Source organism: Bos taurus, chromosome 4, assembly GCF_002263795.3.
Source record: "Bos taurus isolate L1 Dominette 01449 registration number 42190680 breed Hereford chromosome 4, ARS-UCD2.0, whole genome shotgun sequence".
Lineage (NCBI taxonomy): Eukaryota > Metazoa > Chordata > Mammalia > Artiodactyla > Bovidae > Bos > Bos taurus.
Window position 1 is genome coordinate 26,101,004 of NC_037331.1, and position 18,972 is coordinate 26,119,975.

At 38.7% G+C, this 18,972-nt stretch overlaps 1 non-coding gene across 1 annotated transcript; it reads right to left on the bottom strand.

The window, feature by feature from the left end:
- Positions 1-17,546: 17,546 nt before the first annotated feature.
- On the bottom strand, positions 17,547-17,651 carry LOC112446526 (U6 spliceosomal RNA). The gene has a single exon (XR_003034531.1). It is a non-coding gene; the product is annotated as a U6 spliceosomal RNA (small nuclear RNA).
- Between the last annotated feature and the right edge of the window lie 1,321 nt (positions 17,652-18,972).

Consider the following 18,972-nt stretch of genomic DNA (forward strand, 5'->3'; position numbering starts at 1 on the left):
TCATGACTATAATTGATGGATATGCCCCTGAAACACTTTGCAGGGCTGTTGGTATATTTAGCAATGTGCCTGTGACTCATTATGTCCATAATTTGGCAGGAAATACGGAACAGATCACCCCAGTGGCTATAAGGACAAGTCACTGCCCCAAGACTTGATTTTTTTCAAGTGGAATCACCTTCTGTAGACTGTACAGTTGTCTCTTTTTTGAAACTGTACAGACTGGGTTCAGGGTTTCATAAGCCAAACTCTATTTCTGATCAAAGTAAGTATCAAAATAATCAAGATCAAAATGTTCCAACACCCATTCTTGTATGAATACAAGTGAAAAAATACTAGAAACTTTTTACTAAAAAGCTTGTACTTTCCTCTGGCTTCTGCCTGGGATATAGAAATATAGAGAGAGGATTGCTTCTATTTTATCAACTAGGAAAAACTGGATAAACTATAAATCTTGATTTTTCTTGAACCTACAGAACTGATATCACAACCAGCATAAAGCCTAAGAAAATACAGATATTTTTAAGAAGAGAGGAACTATGAGCCTGGGCTTCCTAATGAGAACAGAAGGAAGCCAAGGCTGCTACCTAAGTGGATAAGACAAACCCAGTTAAAATTTTCAATAAATTCCTAAAGTTCAAGGGTGGGACTTTAAAAAGGCATGCCTAGAAACTGTAGGAGGGAGGATAATTTGTGCCATATCTGTCATTCTCCATGACTTCATGGTTCTCCACTAATAAAACAAAGAATATCTCTCCTGCCTCAGGTAGCAAAACCCAAAAAACAAACAGCAGCAGCCCACTATGATGAGAGTGGCAAGGATGGAGACAAAACCACTCTGAAGTATGGGTACTGCTGCTGCTGCTGCTAAGTCACTTCAGTCGTGTCCGACTCTGTGCAACCCCATAGACAGAAGCCCACCAGGCTCCCCCGTCCCTGGGATTCTCCAGGCAAGAACACTGGAGTGGGTTGCCATTTCCTTCTCCAATGCATGAAAGTGAAAAGTGAAAGTGAAGTCGCTCAGTCGTGTCCGACTCCTAGCGACCCCATGGACTGCAGCCTACCAGGCTCCTCCATCCATAGGATTTGCCAGGCAAGAGGACTGGAGTGGGTTGCCATTGCCTTAGAGAAGGTCTATTGCTGACAAAGGTAGAACAGAAACATTAAGAAAAATCCACTGGTGAATGAGATCTCACAGTAAACAAAGGTAATACTAGAGAAATGTGAAGTCATGGATACGATGAGTGAACCCACAGCAGCAACAAAACCCAAGCCCAGCTTGGCTCTGGGTAGACCGACCTAACATGCCACAGTAACAGCCTAGAGAAAACAGATGGACCCATTTCCAAGCATAAGTACTAGTTACCTCTAGTTAACTCACTCTCTACTATTCTACACATGATACCCACTATTCAATGAGAAATTAGCAAGACATTCAAAAAGGTAAGGATAAAGCAATCCACTGATAAGAGTAAAAGCAACTGACAGAACCAGAGAGAACCCATATGTTAGGCCATAATATAGTGAATTTTAAATTACCATAATAAATATGTTAAAGGATCTAGCAGGAAAGTTGATCAACATGTATGAATAGATAGTGAGTTTAAGTGGAGATGTGAAAATTATCAAAAGAGTCAACTGGAAATGCTAGAAACAAATACACAGAAACAGAAATGAAGAATGCACTCAACTGTTACTTCAACAGACATGATGTAACTGAAGAAAAAAATTCAGCTAATGTGAAGACAAATCAATAAAAAATATCTAAGCTGAAACATCAAGAGAATGAATGAAAGAGATGAGAGTCTCCAAGGGTTAAAAATAGGATCTCAAATGGTCTAATATAAACTGGTTGAAAATCCAGAAAACAAAAAAGAAAATGAAACAGGATAAAGATTTGAAGAGATGATGATCAAGAATTTTCCAAAAATGATGGATATCAAATGCATAGATCCCAGAAGCTCAGATTTCCAAGTGAGATAGATGTATTTTTTAAATAGACATGTATACAACATGTCAAAAACCAAAAAGAAAATATTAAAAACAACCAGAGAAAAAGACCACATTACATGTAGTGGAACAGAAGTAAAGTTTAAAAAGATTTCTTAATCAGAAAGTATGAGGACCAGACATTATGTTGAAAGGGAAAAAAAATAACGAAAAACTTGACACTGAGAATTCTATTCTTTATGAAACAGCCTTCAAAAACGATGCCAAATTAATAACTTTTTTCAGAAAAAAAAAGATAAGAGACTTACTGGCACACATGCATTAAAAAATGTACAAGGCAGTTCTTCAGGCAGAAAGAATATGATATAAGACAGAAACTTGGATTTATAGAAAGAATTAAAGATCTCTGGAAATGGTTAAGATGAAAGCAAACACAAAACATTCTTCTCATTTTTAATGGCATTAAAAGAAAACTGACTGTCTAAAGTAAAAGTAGTACAAATTTACTCTGTGTTTATACAACACATAAAGTAATATTATAGCAAGAATAGCTCAAAGGCTGAGAGAGCAGAACTGGAAGTAGCTGCTGTAAGTTTCTTAAACCTACACATTAAGAGGTATAATATTACATGTAGGAAGATGGCAGTTAGAGATGTATATTGCCAATGGTGGAGCTTCCCAGGTGGCTCAGTGGTAAAGAATTTGCCTGTCAATGCAGGAGATACAGGAGATGCAGGTTTGATCCCAGGGTAAGAAAGATTCCCTGGAAGAGGAAACGGCAACCCACTTCATTATTCTTGCCTGAAAAATTCCATGGACAGAGGAGCCTGGTGGGCACAGTCCATGGGGTCACAAAGAGCTGGACACAACTGAGCACACACACACATTGCCAATGGTATGACAGTAGGAAGATATTTTTTAATGTGGCAAAAAAAAAATTCAGTAAAGGAGTTTAATAAAGTAGAAATTAAAAAATAATCCACAAGCATGTAAGGAAAAAAGGAACAAAGAATGGAATAAAAATAACAAGTAAAATGGTAAATTTTAATTCAACCATATCAATAATTATGTTAAAGGCAAATTAAATACAGAGCAAATTAAATACAAGCCAAAGATTATCAGAAGAGAAAAAGCAACATGAAAATATATGCTGATTATAATAAAACCAGTTTGAACTGAAAGACTTATGCAGGTTAAAAGCAAAAGCACGAGATGACATCACCAACTCAATGGACATGAGTTTGAGCAAACTTTGGGAGATGGTGAAAGACAGGAAATTGTGGCATGCTACAATTCATGGGGTCATAAAGAGTCGAACACAACTGAGTGGCTGAATAACACCAAAAAGCATGAGAAAGATTTACCATATTAACATTAGCCAAAAGAAAGATGTAGCAACTGTTTTGACAAAGTGGATTTCGGAACAAGGAGTATTTTTAGGATTAAATAAATTATATTACAAATAAAGGCATTACAATCCTAAATGTGCAATAACAATAAATATTCACAAGGCAAATATGAAAGCTGACAGACCTAAAAACATAAATGGAAACATTCACAATTAGAGTTGTAAACTTACATTGTCCTCTGTCTAAATAAGTAGGAGACAATCAGTATTATGGAACCCGAACAAAAGTAGCAACCATGTGTACTAACTCTGTATTTATATATATATAAGAAAAAAACAAAACAGCACAATAACTGTTATTTTCAAGTGTACAAGGAACACTCAAGAAGACAGACCACATTCTGTCTCATGAAACAAATCTCAACCAATTTATAGTCATTAAAATCATATAAAGTATGTTCTGCGATACTAAAATAACTAACCTAGAATGCAACAATAAAAATATATTGAAAATTTATACATATTTGGAAATTAAACAGCCTTATAAGTAACTCACAGTTCAAAAAAAAATCAAAGGAAAATTTATAGCATTAAAAGTCTATATTTGAAAAGAAGACAGAGTTCAAAGCAATTAGCTAAGTTTCTACCCTAAGAAGCTAGAAAAAGAAAACAAATTAAACCCAAAGCCAGTAGAGGAAAACTATAAAAATGAGAAGAGATAAATCAATAAAATGAATAATGATTAATAATAATGAAACCAAAGGCCAGGTTTTCTTAACGATTATAAAATTAATAAACCTCTAAGCGAACTGACATTAAAAAGAGGGAGAAAGAAAGTGACAGGAGGTGGGGAGGAAAACACAAGTATCAGTAATTCAACAACTCAAAAGGAATGCACAAATTCTTTGCAAGATGCTATAATAACTGCCAAAGTATACTTGGGATGAGACAAAAAATCTGAATGAGTATTTATCTCTTAAAGAGATTTAATTTATACTTAAAACTTTCCAACAAGAAAAATCTCTGGGACCATGGATTGACTGGAAAATTCTACAAAAACTTAAAGAAGATATAACATGGATTATACACAAAAGCTTCCAAAAACTAGAGGTGAAGGGGAAACTCTCCAACTCATCTTATGAGGCCAGCAATACCCTCATACCAAAACGAGATGAAGAAATTACAACGAATAGAAAACTACAAACCAGCAGTGTCCCTCAACATCCACATAAAAATCCTCAACAAAATCTTAGCAGGTAAAAGTCAGCAATATTTACAAAATAAAATAATGCATCATGGCCAAATGAGGTTACCCTGAGGATACAGAGCTGGTTCAACATTAGAAAATCAGTCTATGTTATTCACTACATAAATAGACTTAAGAATGTAATTGTCTCATTGATGCAGGAAAATCATTTGATAAAATTCAACATCCATTTATGATAAAAATGCTCAGCTAGGAATAAAAGGTAACTTCCTCAGTCTGACCAAGTCTGTCTATGGTATAGAGTTCAGCTAAACTATACTTACGGAGAAGGCAATCGCAATCCACTCCAGTACTCTTCCCTGGAAAATCCCATGGACGGAGGAGCCTGGTGGGCTGCAGTCCATGGGGTCGCTAAGAGTCGGACATGACTGAGCAACTTCACTTTTACTTTTCACTTTCATGCATTGGAGAAGGAAATGGCAACCCACTCCAGTGTTCTTGCCTGGAGAATCCCAGGGACGGGGGAGCCTGGTGGGCTGCCGTCTATGGGGTCGCACAGAGTCGGACACGACTGAAGCGACTTAGCAGCAGCAGCAGCAAACTATACTTAACGTAGAAACACAATGTCTTCCCCTTAATACCACGAAAAAGTCAAGAGTTACCACCTCTATTTAAGATCACACTGGAATTTGAAGCCAGTACAATAAGATGACAAAAATAAATAAAAAGGTATAAGAATTGGAAAGGAGAAGAAAGCTACTACTTTCAGACAACAAAGAAAATTCCAAAAAGATTCTACAGACTCCAGTAAAGTGTAACAGATAAAGGGCAATACAAAAAATCAATTTCATTTTGATATATTTACAATAACCACTGGAAATTTAAATTTTTATAGTAAAATTTTTATCAAGTATATTTGCCATCACAATAAAAAGCATGAAAGTATTAGGTATAAATCTAACAAAATAGTATCACCATCCATATATTGAAAACTACAAGAACTAATGAAGAAATTGAAAGAACACCTAAGTACATGGAGATACATCACACGTTTATGCAATGGAAGACTCATTACTGCTGGACTCGCAGTACCTGATTTCAAGGCTTTCTGTAAAGGAACATTGATCAAGGAAATACGGTACTAACTCTATTCAATGGAATAAAATGGAAAGCCCAGAATTACACCAAGACAGATATGGTCAACTAACTTTTCACTAAAGGTGCAAAGGTAATTAAAATGATAAAGGACAGTCTTTACAACAAATGCTGCTGGAAAAACCGGACTTCAATATTCAAAAAAATAATAATCCTTGATCTTCACACTAAGGTCAAGGACTATACACAAAATTAACTTAAAATGGATTATAGACTTAAATGCAAAACTCTAAAGTATAGCATACCTGGAAGAAAACATAGCAAAACATACTTGTGACATTAGGTTAGGCAGTGATTTGTTAGCTACAAAAATACAATCCTTTATTTATGAAATTGATAAAGTGAAATTTATTAAAATACAAACTTCTGTTCTTCCAAATATACTGTTAAGAAAATTAAGATAGAAAAGCTGCCTTGGATAAAATATTTTTGAAAGACATGTTAGGTAAAGAAACTTCAAATTCAATAATAAGAAAAATAAATAGGCAAAAGATTTGAACAAAGAAGAAATACAAATAAATGGAAAACATGCACATGAAAAGATGCTTACCATCTTCAGTCATTAGGAAAGTACAAATTAAAACCACAATGTGATAATACCACACCCCCACTTGATTGGTCAAAAAAAAAAAATCTTACACAACTGATGATATCAACACTGGAAGGATGAGGAGCAACTTAAGCTCTCATGCACCATTGGCAGGAATGCAAAACATTACAACCACTCTGGACATTAGCTTTGCAGTTTCTTATGAGTTAAACATTTACTTACCATATGATCCACCAATCTCCTTGATTTTTTCACCCAAGAAAAATGAAAACTTATGTTCCCACAAAAATGTATACATACTTAAATGTTTACAGTGGCTTTACTCATAATCAACAAAAACTAAAAATAAAACACATGCTCAACTGACAAATTCAAAAATAAAAAGTGTTACATCCACAAAATGGTAGAACACTCAGCACAAAGAAGGAACAAACTACTGATATACACAACAAGAATGAATTTCAACTGCATTATGTTTAAGGGACAGCAGCTAGGCTCAAAAGTCCAAATACTACATGCGTCCTCTTAGCTGTCGTTCTGAAAATGGCAAAATTATAGGAACCAAAACTGATCAGTGGTTGCCAAGTGCTGAGGGCAGGAATAAGGTGTCAATTATAAACACAAGTGAATGTTGGGAGCTATTAGAATGAGTCTAGATCTTGAGTTGATAGTATATGCATTTATCAAAACTCATAAAATGATACACATAAAGGATAAATCTCACTGCTTCCTGTATATAAAATAAACCTCCATAAAACTGATGACACACAGAGGGACACACACAAGTCAACTAAAGGCCTCTAAGTTTATTTCAAGTCTCATGAATCACTAGTAATAAACATGTTCCAGGAGACAGAACTTACACTAACAGATCAAATCTGAAATTGGCTGTATCCAAGTGACAAGCACTTAACCAGTCTGACGATGATGATGATAAAGCAAAATCGTATAGCTTCTATGTATACATGTGTGCTCAGTCACTTCAGCTGTGTCCGACTCTTGTTGACCCTATGTAGCTCGCCATACTCCTCTGTCTATGGGATTCTCCAGGCAAGAATACTGGAATGGATTGCCATTTCCTCCTCCAAGGGGATCTTCCCCACCCAGGACTCAAACACACATTTCCTGTGCCTCCGGCATTGCAGGCAGATTCTTTACCACTGAGCCACCAAGGAAGTCCATAGCCTCTATAGCCACCCCCCAAATATGCTCATAAGAATATTTTCATTCTTCTAAAATTTCCAAGTCATCCCTTATCACCCAGACCTTCATTTCCATATGGCTACTTGTTGTCCTCTCATTGGACCCACTTTCAGAGCCCACATTCATCCTTCCTGCTCTTCTCGGCATTCCCAATCACCTGTCAGCACAATTCCCAGGTAAACCTCAGTCTCCCATATGACTGTTCCCTACACCTTCTTGCCACATCTGAAATCTGGATTCCCTTGAGGACTTGCTTCCCCTAAAAACTTTTCATTGTCTTGCTGTCTCACCCTTGAGCTAGAGCTACCAGACCAGGAAATACTGTCAGAGTTGTCCTTGCCATTTAACTCTGCTTCCAGATCTTTATTCTTTCCCATGACAATAACACAAACACAGCAACTTTCAGCAAAAGTCATGCCTGTGTCTAGAGCACCCAATCTCTCTTCTTGCTACAATAATCTACAGAGATCCATCTGATTGCCCCTCATTTCTTGAAGAGTTCAGCGCACGGCTTTCTCTATCTCCCCGTCACCATTCTTTATATACACAGGTGTATTCCTGTGGAAAATCTTTCTGTTATCTTGGCTTTTTGGTTTCTGGACCAGCTCATCTCCAGTGATCTCATTTCCTCTGCCATTCACTTCCCAGTCATACCTCCCAACACACCTCCCTTTCTCACCACCAGCTGATAACCTTGTGTCTTATTTCACTGAAATTAGAAGCATAAAGACAAGAACTTTCTTATTCTCCGTCCACTGACCTACCCCCCTAACTGTAGCTTTGCCTGTACACTCTGCCTTCCTTCCTGTTCTTCCAGCTCAACTATACCTACTTCTGTCTAAGCCTGGCCACTGCAGCTGTGAACTGGTTCTTAGCATCTCTCACACACTGAAGGCCATCATTCTCAGAACTGGCTGCTCTCCCTGTTGGAATTAATCAAAATTCCATGGGCCATCTGAACATAATCAACGTTCAATTTCCTCTTCATGGATTACACACTCCACGCATTCCTGCTCTTCATTCAGTCTGCCTCCCATCCCAGAGGCTCCGCTTCCCTCTGGACTGCCAACTGAAGCAGTTTTAGTGGGTTTTGATCAGGGGTAAATTGTATCTGTAGATATCTAACTTTCTAACTGTAGGTTGGACCTACCTACCTGGTAGATACCCACCCCAAATGGGTGTATGAAGCAGAGGAGCAGAAAGAGACTCTGGAGTGGGATTATAACTGAACTACATTTCTGAAGTAGGCACAAAATGATTCTCTGACCCCCAAGATTCTGTGTCCTCCCACTCCAGAGACCCCCAAGAACTTCCACTCTCACTCTGCTCCAGACTACAGCCCTGACTTAACACACTGCTGTCGTTCACCCTGGACTCCTGGCCAGGTCAGTGCTAACTCTGTGACAGCTAAGTATACACTGCTCATTTTCCAAAGAATCCCCAAAGCATTACAGTAATGAAAAAAGGTAAAAACTGGAAAAGCAAACATATAACAAAAAAAGGAGAAATTTAAACATGATATCCTCCTCTTGCAGGAACTTGCATATCTAGCCCTCTGTTTTTCTCAGTTTTGTGTAAACTCACACATCCTTGCCAGACAGAAAAAGGCCATGCCCAAGATAAACTCATAATGTAATGTTCAACTTTGACTCAGGTGCCACAGGCTCTAGATATAAAACTCCCAACTAAGAGCAGGACAGTGATTCTACACAAATTACCTCTCTCCACATTAAGGGTACAGGCCCACTCCTCCTGATACACAAAGGATGGGCTTGGCCCTGTGACAGATGGTTCTGACAGAATGTCCCCCTTACTATCAATCTGACCACACAAGCTAGAGGGGAAGTCTGGAACCCAATTCTGGGACACAGTTGACTCATTTGGCAGCAGACCTTTCAAATCCTTGCCCAGACAACTATCCCCTCCTTGGTTCATAAGCTGCCTGTGTCCCAACTGGCCTTCCATTTTCCCTCATAAATATTATTTTCCACACACACTTCAGTTTCTTTCATTTATTTTATTGCTCTATTTCCCTTAATACTTTGCTCAAGTCTAAAATGAGAACTTCATAAAAAAAAATGTACTAAGCTTGCCAACTATTTTAAATATAGAAGATGCTTTTATTCTTGTAAGTCAGTAATGTGAGATTCAGGAAATATGAAGAACTGAAGGCCACACAAGTGAAGGCCAGTGCTCAGGTATAAACTTGGAACTCTCATTCAAAAGTCCTCCTACTTTCTATCAGACCACGTTGTTGTCAGTCTAGGTGGTGAAGGGAAAAACTCAGTGTGTGTGGGGCCAAGGGCGCTAAGAGATCCTTTAGCATTGTGTTGGGCAAATAGTAGATACTCATGCTGGAAAGGAGAAGGCAATGGCACCCCACTCCAGTACTCTTGCCTGGAAAATCCCATGGACGGAGGAGCCTGGTAGGCTGCAGTTCATGGGGTCACTAAGAGTTGGAGACGACTAAGCGACTTCACTTTCACTTTTCACTTTTCATGCATTGGAGAAGGAAATGGCAACCCACTCCAGTGTTCTTGCCTGGAGAATCCCAGGGACGGAGGAGCCTGGTGGGCTGCCATCTATGGGGTTGCACAGAGTCAGACGTGACTGAAGCGACTTAGCATAGCATGCTGGAAAACAAAACCACAATAAGATCTAGTAGATATTTTACTGATTTCCAGACTCAGTGGGCTTCACCAGACATACCACTGCAATCCGTAAGTCCTTGTTTCACATCCCTGCAAGCATAGCCTGGTATGTCCAGGTAACTTTGCTCACCTAGTCTAGCTCCTCCTAACCAGGGTCTGATTTCCCTGGGCTTCAGCATTCAAATCTCAGCCCAACCCTGTAGGAAAAGGCAAGGGATAAGCACCCCTAAGGACACAGGAAAAGACTGGGTGTGGCTTTGACATTTACAAGAGTTGGAAATACCCCCATTTAGAAAGCTTTTATGACGATATCAAAACAATCTGTAAAGATAGCTAAAATCCAAAATTCCTACAAAGAATTAAGAAGGTTGATATAATATCTTCACAACTTAAGGGATTCTTTCGATTTCAGAGACAGAAAATTCTGCTTTTATATTTATTTCATTATTCATTGAAAAGTGCCAGATGTTTTCTTTTTCTTCTAAAAAATCAAGCAATACGTTGTCTTGATTGGGTAACTTCTTTGAAGCTTTCCTTTGGTGGAATGAGTCAGCTATTAGTCTGTTCTTCCTTCAGATCTCAAATATTTTCATTTCAAAAAAAAATGAATTTCTAGCATTACTGATTCATAGTTGGCAATAATACGATCACAGATCATACAGAGTGCCTTCATCTTAGCTCTTGTGCTTTGGTTCCAAAGGTTAGATTGTGGTGGTCTCTGGGGTGTTAGAGTTCAGGTTCAATCCCACGCAGCAAGGATGCTCCTCATAGTGGACCGGGAGTGTCTGTTAGACAGACTCCACTCTAGTCTGTTGTTTCCTTGCAACACCCAGAACCACTCGATCTTAAATTCAAACTCACTGAGTGAGAAGCCCTCAGAAAGGGCACTGATTTCAAATAGGAGCCCCAAATGCACAAGGCTTCACATCCTAAAACCAGTGCTATCTGTGAGAGATGAGGAGATCACTGATTGCCTGTGTATTTCAGTTTACTTTCCAAATTCAACAATTTAACCAAAGATGTTGATTATTCAGTTTCAATCCAGAGCCAAAATATGTGCCAAGAGGAAGTCTTCATTTCTCATAACAGAACAGGATTGGCCCCAGTGTGATCCACTGACTCATAGTTGTGAGTCAGTATATCAAATTTGACTCATGTATTTGCTCTAAATAGGGAACAAGCCATTAAGGCATTATACATCCTGAATCTGGGGAGAGGAGGAAAACAACTTTGATTTCTCTGCTCTTTCAGGAATAAAGATGAATCAAAGCCGATGAATAAACTTTCTGGATTGCTTAATATCTCCCAGATATCATCTTCAAGGCCTTGGCAAGGCAGGTGAAAAGATTTCCATGAACAAGAAGCAGTTAAGAAGGACTTGCTCTGTGGAATGAATTTTTGGTAATTCTGGAAGACCTCCCTTTATCCTCACATCCTTCCACTTCTTTTGCCTCGTCCTCTTCTCTGTGTTTTTCAATATGCCAACTCTGTCTTTCTACTGACAGCCAGTAAATGGAGTTGGGGTGAAAGCCACAGTAAGGCCCCCCCATTGCAGCCACATAAATACACCACAGGATACACTGCACAGCCACAAAGAGACATCACATCTTCCCTCCTTCTGGCGCAATCTGTACAGTCATTAAACATGATTAAAGTCCTGAGGACCTCAACATACTCATTTCTATTTTGGTCCCACTGGCTTGATCCACCCCTGCAGCTCAAAGGGAATCACCCTCTTTGTGTAAATGTTTGCTTTGTTGGAAATTCCTCAGCACAAATTAATAGTGTACATGCTTCAGGAGGAGTATTAAATCAGCCATGATAAACAATCCCTAGGCAATGTTTAGACTGGCCTGAAGTCATCTTAAGAATTGTGCACAAGGACAGAACCACACATTTGGCATCTATAGTCTAGGACTGTCTATAAAACAAAAGACAAAGTAGAGCTCGGTCAATTAGCTAATTATTCTAATTGGTGTGTGCTATCAACGTAGGGAGACAACCGATGAATAACAGAATGAGTACCAAATCTCTACTCCATTCGATGTAGTGTAGACACTACTAGTGAATTATAAATGTTTGCTACTCTCCACCAACAGCTACAGAACACACTTGGAACTCCCCTAGAATTTCTCTCTTTGATCTCTTCTTTGAAGTCACATGCCAATATTCTGGACTCCCATGGCATCAACTATCACAACCCCCAGGCTATGAAGGAGCTGAAATGTATTAGGTAGAATTGACACCAAAAAGAAGTTTCCAGACAACACTGTCATTTGTTGACGGAAACTTTGTCTTGGCGTTCAGGATCTCAATACTGTTGCAAATATTCTTTCTGAACACATTCATACAGACGAAACCACAGATGTGCACACACAGACACATGTACGTACCACAGACAGAGAGCAATGAAGAAGCCAAAAGACCTCTTACTTTCCTTGGTCAAAGTCAGGATTAAGGCATTTTAGGATATTCTCAGTAAAAATTAGGTATTGTGTTTCTTCATACGAATCAACAAAATGGAGCAAACTTATCTGAGGGTCCTTTGGAAACTGTGTCAATTTCCCCACAGTGCTGACCCAGAAACTTAAAAGATGCACAGTGACAGAGAGGCCAATTGCATAGGACAAAGTATTTTACTTTGATTTGAGCCAAAAGAAAAATGTGGTTTTTTTTTTTAAGGGAGGGGGGATGGGGTGGGCGGATTTTACTCCATTTCTGCTGTCTGATTCACAAGTATTGTTAAATATTTACCAGAAATCTGACAGCAGTTTCCTAACATTTATTAATCAGAGATAACATCATTGCATTAATAACTCAATAAACTTCCTTACAATCATACAAGGTAAGTCTCAATACCTTAACATGGCTAACCAGTCCTTGTAGGGTAAATATTTGCTTTCAGTTTCTCTATGCCAAGTTTTACAGGATCACATAATCTAACTCTCCTTTTGTAAATGAGGTATGCCCTCCAGTAAAAATTGAGAACAGAGTCTGAAGCCATGTCTGCCTTCTCTCCACAAGTCCTTGAATAAGGGTTTCATGTCTCTAGAAAAACAGACTTAGGGCACTTCTGACAAGTATCCCAGCAAGGAGTGTCTGAGAAATATTTGAAAGGCAGTTCAAGCCTCCCTTACACAGTTTCTCACACCCTCCAGCCTGAAGTGGGCTGGGCTGTTGTGTGCCTGTTTGTGTGCATGCTAAGTGGCCTCAGTTGTGTCTGACTCTTTGTGACCCCCTGGACTGTAGCCCGCCAGGCTCCTCTGTCCATGGGATTCTCCAAGCAAGAATCCTGGAGTGAGTTGCCATGCCCTCTTCCAGGGGATCTTCTCGACCCAGTGACTGAACCCACATCTCTTATGTCTCCTGCATTGGCAGGCAGGTTCTTAATTACTAGCGCCACCTGGGAAGCCCAGATATGTATGTCCAGTGGGGCTCCAAGTGGCTGAAGATCATATTTTCCATTCTGCTAATTACTGTGACTTCTTTGTAAGAATTTTCACAGAAGTCCAGCCTAATTGCTTTCCCACACCCGCCCTCTTTAGTTCCTCACTTTCACGATTACTCTTATCCTGAGTCAGCTGGGATACAGCTCTGAGGACAGGTCATTCTGAGATAGCCATTCAGTGCTACCCGAACAAGCATATCACTGAATGTGACTTGGCGTAGGTCTTCTTCTGCACGCAGAGTAGAAAGCTGCCTGCATGGAATGACTTCTTCGGTATTAAGTTTCTGTAAAGAGGATAAGCCAGCTAATCAATAACTTTCATAGTAAAGGATACAGTAAGCATAACTGTATTACTACCACCACCACTGTCAGTAGACATCTACTTCTTTAGAGTATCCTAAAAAATGAAAAAATGGACAAGTTCTCACTTATGTATAAACAACTGACCTCAGTTTCTTCCTGAGAATATATTTTGATAGAGGGAAAGGGAAGGAAAAGACAAGATAGATTACTTTTATTGAATAATTACCATGTCCCAGAATTTGTACTAGATGCTTTACATACATTATCTCACTTTAATTCCTACAGCCATAGAGTTATCTTCATTTTAGAGATGACTGAACTCATTCTTAGAGGAGTTAAGCAACTCGTTCAAAGTCCCCTGCCTGGTGAACGGTAAGTTTGTGATTCAAATAAGTCATTTTCACAGACTGTTCTAGGCAGGGGAGTAAAGTGTGATGTACAATTTTTTTGAAGCACATATACATCCGAAATCTCAAAGATGTGTGAGGACCAGCAGTGATGAACCGAAGACCACGGAAAACAATCTGTCTTTCTAAGGTTTGGACAAAGGGTGAGTCTGAGATGACCATCATATTTAGACTCTTTGTCTTGAGTCAGAATATATCTAACAGAATTCATGTCTCCTTTCCTTCATTTTATCTAAAAGGAAGAAGATTCCTCTGTCTGTGTATGTGTGTGTGTGTGATAAAACTAGGATCTCAGTTCCTTTCAAAAGAATGAGTTGAATTCTCTAACAAATCTTTACCCAGGTAGTGTTCAGATAAGTATTCCAGTAAAGATAAGATTCAGAATTTAAAAAGCCATCAGTGACTCAGTTCTCATTTCCAACATTTAAATCAGGACCAATCACACGTATCTCAGTGTATACCCAAATCCCTTCCACGTATTTCTCCTCTCTGCCAATAACCAGTTTTTAAACTACTTCAGGAAGGAGTCAAGGATACCATGGAAATAAAAATTAACCTTAAAATACTTCCTGCAGCATTACCAGAAACCATGTTTTGAATTTCTAAATGACTTGCATTGTTCTAAATTTCTGGGTTGTGCCCATGACCACAATGATAAATGGGGCATTGGGACAACCATGTGAAGAACCAAGTTGTAACACGAAATAAGTGTACTGTTCAGCATGAGTCACTTGAAAGCAAAAGAAAGAAGAATGGCTAGAAAGGATGATGTTACAAGACAACACTATTCCAAACAAAACACAAGGAGTCTGTCTGCCTTTACTTTCAGGTCAGGAAATAAGATATGAGAACCCATCGGCTACGGATCATCCTGATTCCACAACCCAGCTCATCATATTCTCAGGTTTACAGCATAATCACTGGTCTCAACCTTGGCTACCCAAGACAATCACCTGAGGAAGTGTTTGTTTTTTATACAATGCCAGTGCCTGGGTCCCACGCACCAGAGATCTGGATTAATGGGTATAGGGTGCGGGCCAGTCTTTAGTATTTTTTAAAGCTCCCTGTGTTATTCTGTGTGAGTGAGACTGAGCATCATTGTGAGCTACATGAAATGGAGTCAGAAATTTTATACTCCAACCTTTTAGGGCTGCCAGTACTGCCATTATGGGGGTATAGTTTGCAAAAACTTGGGCAAGTTACTGATTCCGAGATTAGTTTCCACATCTCTAAAATGGAGATCAGAACCCCTTTTGGCATGTTCTTTATCATGGGGCCCAGGTAATCCTATTTCCTAACTGAATGTCCAGATCACTTCAAAATAAATGTCTTCAATTATTTTCTTATTCCTGTGTCCCTAGAATGAATACTGTATGTACCATGTGAAAATATCTTCTCAATATAACAGCACTATCTCTTTTGCTTATGAAACAAACTGTGCCTTCAGAATGTCAAAGTGCTTGGCTTGAAAGTGGAAAGAAAACTATCACCAAATATTTGTTCTATCTCTATATTCTCACCATGGCTTCCCTGGTGGCTCACACAGTAAAGAATCTACCTGCAACTCAGGAGACCAGATAAATCCCTGGGTCAGGAAGATCCCCTGGAGAAGGGAATGGCAACCCACACCAGTATTCTTTCCTAGGAAATCTCATGGACAGAGGAGTCTTGCGGGCTACAGTCCATAGGGTTACAAAAATGTCAACACGACTGAGCAACTAACACTTTTACTTTGAGCAACTAACACTTTTATTTTTCCTATATCATCAAATTGGAAAAACAGTGTTTGGGGAATAGTATTCATCGGTACTATTTATTTTGTTTAAAACTGACCACCTAGCCCTATACTTATACCCTTGTACTTCAAGACTCCTGAGTCCTCTTGGTGACAAAAATCTCAACTCACTGTTTAGATTTTGAATACTTGATTCCCTGTGTTATTGAGAAATTTATGTCATTTCATTGTGAGGTTAAAGGAAAATTTTAATTTGCACCTTTTGTCTCCATTGTGCTAACACAGTTCTTGAAACAGAGTAGGTATTTACTGTATACTTTTATTTTTTTAATTTTATTTTTAAACTTTACATAATTGTATTAGTTTTGCCAAATATCAAAATGAATCCGCCACCGGTATACATGTTCCCCATCCTGAACCCTCCTCCCTCCTCCCTCCCCATACCATCCCTCTGGGTCGTCCCAGTGCACTAGCCCCTATCATCCAGTATCGTGCATCGAACCTGGACTGGCATCTCATTTCATACATGATATTTTACATGTTTCAATGCCATTCTCCCAAATCTTCCCACCCTCTCCCTCTCCCATAGAGTCCATAAGACTGCTCTATACATCAGTGTCTCTTTTGCTGTCTCATATACAGGGTTATTGTTACCCTCTTTCTAAATTCCATATATATGCGTTAGTATACTGTATTGGTGTTTTTCCTTCTGGCTTACTTCACTCTGTATAATAGGCTCCAGTTTTATCCACCTCATTAGAACTGATTCAAATGTATTCTTTTTAATGGCTGAGTAATGCTCCATTGTGTATATGTACCACTGCTTTCTTATCCATTCATCTGCTGATGGACATCTAGGTTGCTTCCATGTCCTGGCTATTATAAACAGTGCTGCGATGAACATTGGGGTACACGTGTCTCTTTCCCTTCTGGTTTCCTCAGTGTGTATGCCCAGCAGTGGGATTGCTGGATCATAAGGCAGTTCTATTTCCAGTTTTTTAAGGAATCTCCACACTGTTCTCCATAGTGGCTGTACTAGTTTGCATTCCCACCAACAGTGTAAGAGGGTTCCCTTTTCTCCACACCCTCTCCAGCATTTATTATTTGTAGACTTTTGGATTGCAGCCATTCTGACTGGTGTGAAATGGTACCTCATAGTGGTTTTGATTTGCATTTCTCTGATAATGAGTGATGTTGAGCATCTTTTCATGTGTTTGTTAGCCATCTGTATGTCTTCTTTGGAGAAATGTCTATTTAGTTCTTTGGCCCATTTTTTGATTGGGTCATTTATTTTTCTGGAGTTGAGCTGTAGGAGTTGCTTGTATATTTTTGAGATTAGTTGTTTGTCAGTTGCTTCATTTGCTATTATTTTCTCCCATTCTGAAGGCTGTCTTTTCACCTTGCTAATAGTTTCCTTTGATGTGCAGAAGCTTTTAAGGTTAATTAGGTCCCATTTGTTTATTTTTGCTTTTATTCCCAATATTCTGGGAGGTGGGTCATAGAGGATCCTGCTGTGATGTATGTCAGAGAGTGTTTTGCCTATGTTCTCCTCTAGGAGTTTTATAGTTTCTGGTCTTACGTTGAGATCTAAAAATATGGAACACTTCACGAATTTGCGTGTCATCCTTGCAGGGGCCATGCTAATCTTCTCTGTATTGTTCCAATTTTAGTATATGTGCTGCCGAAGCGAGCACTACTATATTCTTATTAAACTTATTTTTTAAAGGTTTACTTGAATTCTTGATATTTAAGTGATGTAACACATAACTCAAATTTTGGTATTTCCTTACTGTCAAAGATTCTAGCATCAAATGGGAACATAAATATTTCCTGTGCAACTACTATACAGCTTAAATTTAGGAGTATCTTTTGCTTTTGTTAAAGTTTTAATCATCTATAATTGCACATTTTGAGGCGGGGGTTATATTTCCTTCCTATTGTGGATCTGTAATCAAATCTTCCACAAACAGTTTTCCTCTACAAAATTAAGAGAGACACAGTTAACAAATACAGAAACTTCACAGAGGCATGTTGGTATTTAAAGAATAAAGAATGTTAGAGTACAAGGTAAATCTCTTTTAGTGAATACATGGACTACTTTATTATCTGGAAGAGTACTACTTAGGTTATAGTAACGAAGGATAAAAATACACCCTCTGTGACAGACACTGTTTATTGCTACCTAAGATTTAACCCCATACTTTATTCCTTAGGGTAGCAATGTGCCCAGACTCTGGTGATGGATTAGGATGAAACTGAGTCAGTTTCCCACCCTCCCTCACAGCTAGACACAGTCCCATAATCCAGTCCTGGCCATGAGACGTGCAGGGAATTCAGCTGGTAGGTTTTTAGCATATTTGTGTTCCTGCTGAAAGGGAACCCATCATAAGCTTGGGAGGCAATCTTGTGACCATCAAGCAGCAATTCTCAAGACAAAAGAAAAGAAAAGAAGGACAATGGAGTTAAAAGATATAAGGATTCTCAATCTATGATGAAGGCATTAAGGAGCTGAATTGATGCCAACACCCACTGCAGACTTTATAATATGACTAAAATTAACTACTTAAAATATTAGTTCCTATATATGAGATTAGGAAGAATATCTTCTTCCTATAAAATCCCTTAAGATAGTAACATTTTACCTATGAATGAGAAACATCTTTCATAACAAAATCAATCATTAGAAAAGACATTTCAAACCCAGCTTCACTGTTGCCATCATTTTCCTTCCAAATTCCTGACATTAAAAACAAACTATTAAAAAATAAATAAATAAAAACTATTTGTTCAACCTCTAACCACTGCCATCCTCACTGCCCTATAAACAGTTTCTCCCTCCTCCTCTGCCTCAAAGGTATATGTACATAGGTCTGTATTGTACATACATGCATATATACACACATACAATTCACTGAAGGAAACAGCAGCCCACTTTAGTACTCGTGCCTAGAAAATTTCATGAACAGAGGAGTCTGGTGATCTATAGTCCATGGGGTCGCAAAGAGTTGGACGTGA